Raw genomic sequence first — 6444 nt, 5'->3', positions numbered from 1 at the left:
CTCGGGAGGCTGAGGCAGGAGAATGGCGTGAACTCGGGAGGCGGAGCTTGCAGTGAGCTGCGATCCAGCCACTGCACTCCAGCCCGGGCAACAGAGTGAGACTCCATCTGAAAAAAAAAAAAAAAAAAAGAAAAGAAATAAAGTATCGTAGACCTAGACATACAGGCTAAAACCTTAAAGCTTTTGGAAGAAAATATAGGTGATATGGTTTGGCTGTGTCCCCAGCCAAATCTCATGTTAAATTGTAGCTCCCATAATTTCCACATGTCATGGGAGGGACCCAGTGGGAGGTAATTGAATCATGAGGGTGGGTCTTTCCCATGCTCTTCTCTTGAAAGTAAGTAACTCTCACAAGATCTGATGGTTTTACAAAAAGAAGTTCCCCTGCACATGCGCTCTGGCCTGCCGCCATGTAAGACATGACTTTGCTCCTGATTTGCATTTCGCTCTGACTGTGAGGCCTCCCCAGCCATGTAGAACTGAGAGTCAGTTAAACCTCTTTCCTTTATAAATTACCCAGTCTCACGTATGTCTTTATTAGCAGTGTGAGAATGGACTAACACAATAGGAAAATATCTTCATAATTTCTTAGGCCATAAAAAGCACTAACCCCAAAAGATAAAATTGGACTTAATTAAAATTAAACATTTCTGCTCCTCTAAAGAAAGATACTTTAGAAAAATAAAAAGACAAACAGACTGGAAAAAATATTCATAATATATATCTGTGACTGTATTAGTCTGTTCTCATGCTGCTGTAAAGAACTGCCCAAGACCTGGTAATTTATAAAGGAAACAGGTTTAATTGATTCACAGTTCCTGAGGGCTGGGGAGGCCTCAGGAAACTTACACTCATGGCAGAAGGGGAAGCAAACATGTCCTTCTTCACATGGGTGTAGGAAGAAGTATGAGCAAAGCGGGGGGAAAACCCCTTCTAAAACCATCAGATCCTGTGAGAACTCACTATCATGAGAACAGCATGAGGGTAACTGCCTCCGTGATTCAATTACTTCCCACCCGGTCCCTCCCAAGACCCATGGGCAGTATGGGAATTACAATTCAAGATGAGATTTGGGTGGGGACACAGCCAAACCATACCCTTCTGCCCCTGGCCCCTCCCAAATCTCAAGTCTTCACAGCTCAAAAACAATCATGCCCTTCCAACAGTCCTCCAAAGTCTTAAGGCATTCCAGCATTAACTCAAAAGTTCAAGTCCAAAGTCACATCTGAGACAAGGCAAGTAAGTCCCTTTCACCTATGATCCTGTAAAATGAAAAACAAGTTAGTTACTTCCTAGTAACTAATGGGTATAGGCATTGGGTAAATAACCTGTTCCAAATGGGACAAGTAGGCCAAAACAAAGGGACTACAGGACCCATGCAAGTCCAAAATCCAACAGAGCAGTCATTAAACCTGAAAGTTCCAAAATGATCTCATTTGATTCCATGTCTCACATCCAAATCACACCGATGCAAGAGGTGGGCTCCCACAGCCTTGGGCAGCTCCATCCCTGTGGCTTTTCAGGGTATAGCACCTTCCTAGTTACTTTCACAGCTGGCGTTGGGTGTCTGCAGCTTTTCCAGGTACATGGTGCAAGCTGTCAGTGGATTCTGGAGTCTGGAGAATGGTGGTCCTCTTCTCATAGATCCACTAGGAGCTCCCACTGCCTCAGTGGGGACTCTGTGTGGGAGCTCCAACTCTACATTTCCCTTCTGCCCTGCCCTAGCAGAAGTTCCCCATGAGAGCCCCATCCCTGCAGCATACTTCTGCCTGGACAGCCAGGGGTTTCCATACATCCTCTGAAATCTAGGTTGAGGTTCCCAAATCTCAACTCTTGACTTCTGTGCACCCCAGGCCCAATACCACATGTAAGCCACCAAGGGTTGGGCCTTGCACCCTCTGAAGCAACACCCTGAGCTATACCTTGGCATCCTTTAGCCACAGCTGGAGCTGAAGCAGCTGGAACTCAGGGCATCACATCCTGAGGCTGTATAGAGCAAGGGGGACCCTGGGCCTAGCCCATGAAACCATTTCTCCCTCCTAGGCCTCTGGGCCTGTGATGGGCCTGTGACGGGAGGGGCTGCCATGAAGATCTCTGACATGTCCTGGAGACATTTTCCCCATTGTCTTGCTGATTAGCATTCGGCTCCTTATTACTTATACAAATTTCTAAAGCTGGCTTGAATTTCTCCCCAGAAAATGGATTTTTCTTTTCTATTGTATTGTCAGGTTGCAAAGTTTCCAAACTTTTATGCTCTGCTTCCTCTTGAATGCTTTGCCACTTAGAAATTTCTTCCACCAGATACACTAAATCATCTCTCTCAGGTTCAAAGTTCCACAGATCTCTAGGGCAGGGGTAAAATGCTACCAGTCTCTTTGCTAAAGCATAGCAAGAATCACCTCTATTTTGGCTGTCAAAAAGTTCCTCATCTCCAAGACCACCTCAGCCTGGACTTCACTGTCCATATCACTATCAGCATTTTGGTCAAAGTCATTCAATAAGTCTCTAGGAAGTTCCAAACTTTTCCTCATTTTCCTGTCATCTTCTGAGCCCTCCAAACTGTTCCAACCTCAGCCTGTTACCCAGTTCCAAATTACTTCCACATTTTTTGGTATCTTTATAGAAGCACCCCACTCTCTGCAGTACCAATTTAATGAACTAATCTGTTCTCACGCTATAAAGAACTGCCTGAGACTGGGTAATTTATAAAGGAAAGAGGTGGCCGGGTGCGGTGGCTCAAGCCTGTAATCCCAGCTACTTGGGAGGCTGAGGCAGAGAATTGCTTGAACCCGGGAGGTGGAGGTTGCAGTGAGCTGAGATCACGCTACTGAGATCACGTTCCAGATTTTTCTCCTAAAGAGCTCCATTACCGCAAGACTCCTGCTTCTCCCCATCTCCCACTAACTCTATCCCAGAGCACAAGTAACAATCTGATTCATTGGTTTAGAGAGAGCATCATGTGCCAACCAGTAACAATCTGATTCATTGGTTTAGAGAGAGCATCATGTTCCAACCAGTCACTTCCTCTCCTCTTCTTCTCTAACTGCAGAGCTCATGTTCTGAATCACTCCTGACCATGCCATGACTTTAGTGATAAAGATTCTGCTCTGTGGGTTAAGCTGGGGTGGTCTGAAGCCTTTGATGACTGGGTAGGTAAGTCTGCCTGTTTCTGAGGTTCAGAATACGGAAGCCCCTTTGCCAAGAGATCTGAGTCACATTTTCCATTATTGGCTTCTCCAGGAATGAGATGATATTTTGGTTTCTAGATTTCTTATCTTCTGTCTTACTTCTCAGTCGGTTCTTAATTTGGGGCCTTGTTAAATGCTAACAACTGGCATGTTTGTGCAGGAACTTTGAGAATGAAGTAGGAGGGAATTCAGGGATTAGAGTAGCATTTGGTAGAGGCTCACAGTGGGACTAGGGCATGTGTCTTTGGACATTAGCATATGGCACTTGTCTCTTTGTCCTTGACAGCTTTCTGTAATTTCTGTTAAGGCCCACTTTGGAATAGCTTCTGTGTTCAGCTGTCAAACGTGATACAAGTTGAGCAGTTTTTACTCCCTCTATTGTGTTTTGTCAGTTAGGCCCATCAACAATTAGGGTATTTTTCTCTTCTGGATGATAAACACTGATTTTCATCTAGGTCTAAGACAGGTTGATCCAGATATATCATGACCTTTCTGTATTAACATTCCCTCTGTGGCTTTAATTCTCCCAGATACTAAATTATACTTATCAGTCCTGAAGATGTAGATTATAGCTTTACCTATAGAAATGTGGTAGACTTTATTATCAGATAAAAAGAAAAGGGATGTTCTACTTAACTATAAAAAGGCAGTATTTCATATGTCCTAGTGTTGGAAATTAGGGTGACCCAAAAACTATACAAGGATCTAAAGTAGAGACAGAGGCCTTGCAGAATAGTTTAAATGGTTTAGATGAGTGGTTCTCAGATCTTCCTGTTCATTAGAATCTAGACAACTTATTTTTTTTAATAGTATGTCTGGTCCTAACCCCTACATTTTGATTTAATTTACTGGGGATAGGCTAGGGCCTTGGGCCTTGGTATGTTTTTAAAGCCCCCCTCAAATTATCCTAAGGTACATCCATGATTGAGAAAAAGTCTTTAGATAAACAGAGGATGGTGCCTTAGGCAATACTGGGCAATACAATAGGGAAGTACTGACTTTGAGAGTCTTGCTCCAATAAAGCCACCCCTCTTTTTCGTCTGAGTTCTAAACAAACTGAGGCATAAAACAAGAATTAGAACAAATGCCAGTCAATATATGATCTGAGCTGTAAAATGTTAAGTTACAGTATGCTACTTAGAATGACAGCCTATAGAATCTACTAAATGAACCCCAAAGTAATCAGATATACCTACCTATTCCAAAAAGAACTGAACTACCACAGCCTCTTCCTACAGGGACAGAGCTTGTAACACTGAGCTTACCACAGGGCTCAGGGCACTCAAACACACATTTTCTGCAGGCTGCCCTGCTTCTAAGTGGGGGAAGGGGCTATGATACATATGCCCAGTTTCTAAGCCAACTCTCAAGTCAAGTAATTCCATCCACCTATCCAACTAGCTAGAAATGTTTAGAGAAAAACTCTCCTTATAGAAACTAGAAGAATGGGAAAGAGGTATGTCTCTAATTCTGGAGAATGAAGATGAGGAACATATAATACTTCAGAGAAGACTCAAGTTTTCAGAGGCCAAAATACACCTATATGAAAGGGAAAAAGGAATATATATGTATATATAAGAAAAAAGGAATATACATATATATATAAAAAGAATACATATATAGGAATATATATATAGGAAAATATGTATAGGAATATGTATAGGAATATATATATATATGAGACATATTCTTTATAACTGCTTTTCTGCTTTTTAAGTTTACATCAGTGGGATAAAGCAAGAAAAAGCAATCCATGGAGTAATGATTGTAAAGCAAGAAATAGGCTGAGTGTGGTGGCTCACACCTGTAATCCCAGCACTTTGGGAGGCCAAGGTAGGTGGATCACATGAGGTCAGGAGTCCGAGACCTGCTGGCCAACATGGTGAAATGCTATTTCTACTAAAAATACAAAAATTAGCTATGTGTGGTGGCAGGTGCCATTAATCCCAGCTACTTAGGAGGCTGAGGCTGAAGAATTGCTTGAACTCAGGAGGTGGATATTACAGTAAGCCAAGATCGAGTCATTCACTTGCCTTTACCCTGCATGACAGGGCAAGACTCAGTTTCAAAAAAAAAAAAAAAAAACAAGAAATAAAACTGTGTTTATGTGCAGAAATCAAGAGAGAGAATATGTAGAAAATCCCAAGAACCTGTTAAAAAAAAAAAAAAACTAATAGAACTTATAAGCACATTACTAAGGTCATGGGATAGAAAGTCAATATACAAAAATCAATTATGTTCCTATGTACCAGGAACAATTATTAAACATAGCATTTAATATTAAAACTATAAAAAGCAGTGCCATTTACAATGACTTCAGAAAGTACAAAATGCTTACAAAGTATTTCAACAAAAGATATGCAAGACTTTTATACTGAAAACTAGGAAACATTGCATGTAAAAAATAAAGACCTAAATAAATGGAGATATACTCAATATTGTTATACTATCCATTCTTGCTAAATTAATATGTACATTCAATGCAATTCAAATAAAAATCTCAACATGGTTTCTTCTCAAAATTGACCAGCTTATTCTAAAATTATACAGAAATGCAAAAGTCCTAGAATAGCCAAAACAAAGAGAAGAACAACGTGAGACAACTTATACTGTCTGATGTGTAAAACACAGTCATCAAATCAGTGTGGAATTAGCATTATGTTACATAGTTCAGTGGAACTAAAGAGTCTAGAAATAGACTTACATGTAAAAGCATGGTCAATTTATTTCCAACAAAGGTACTGAGGTAATTCAGTGGGGAAATAAATGTTGTTTTCTGCAACTAAAAATAAACCTTGACTTCTACTTCACACCATACATAAAAATTAATTCAAAATGTATCATAGCCTGGGTGCCATGGCTAACGCCTGTAAACCCAAAACTTTGGGAGTCCAAGGCAGGAGGATCACTTCAGGCCAGGAGTTCAAGACCAGGCTGGCCAATACAGTGAGATCCCATCCCTACAAAAAAGTTAAAAATTACCCAGGTGTGGTGTCATGCACCTGTAGTACTAGCTACTTAGGAGGCTTAGGTGGGAGGATCACTTGAGCCCAATAGTTTGAGACTGCAGAGAGCTATAATCACAACCCCACACTCCAGCCTGGATGCCAGAGCAAGACTCTGTCTCAAAAAAATAAAGAAATAAAGTATTGGGCATGGTGGCTCAAGCCTATAATCCCAGCACTTTGGGAGGCCGAGATGGACGGATCACAAGGTCAGGAGATCGAGACCCTCCTGGCTAACACAGTGAAACCCT

The sequence above is a fragment of the Colobus angolensis genome, unplaced genomic scaffold, assembly GCF_000951035.1.
Source record: "Colobus angolensis palliatus isolate OR3802 unplaced genomic scaffold, Cang.pa_1.0 Scaffold376, whole genome shotgun sequence".
NCBI classification, from domain to species: Eukaryota; Metazoa; Chordata; class Mammalia; order Primates; family Cercopithecidae; genus Colobus; species Colobus angolensis.
This window is presented reverse-complemented; position numbering follows the sequence as displayed.